Source organism: Penaeus monodon, chromosome 22, assembly GCF_015228065.2.
Source record: "Penaeus monodon isolate SGIC_2016 chromosome 22, NSTDA_Pmon_1, whole genome shotgun sequence".
Classification (NCBI taxonomy): domain Eukaryota; kingdom Metazoa; phylum Arthropoda; class Malacostraca; order Decapoda; family Penaeidae; genus Penaeus; species Penaeus monodon.
Window position 1 is genome coordinate 8,600,389 of NC_051407.1, and position 207 is coordinate 8,600,595.

A 207-nucleotide genomic window follows, 5' to 3' on the forward strand; every position below is an offset into this window, starting at 1 on the left:
TTTTAAAAGACATATTTACACTTGCGCATGATCTGTGCGATTACAGTGTGTATCACGAACAAAAATAACTTTTATATTTACTTTCTTTAGCTGCAACTATTGTATTGCATCAGACTTACACAAACCACAACTTTAAGGAAAAACATACCACAGTTTCGAAACAAAATACCTTAGTATGGAAGAAAAAAAAAACGAAGCATTGTGACC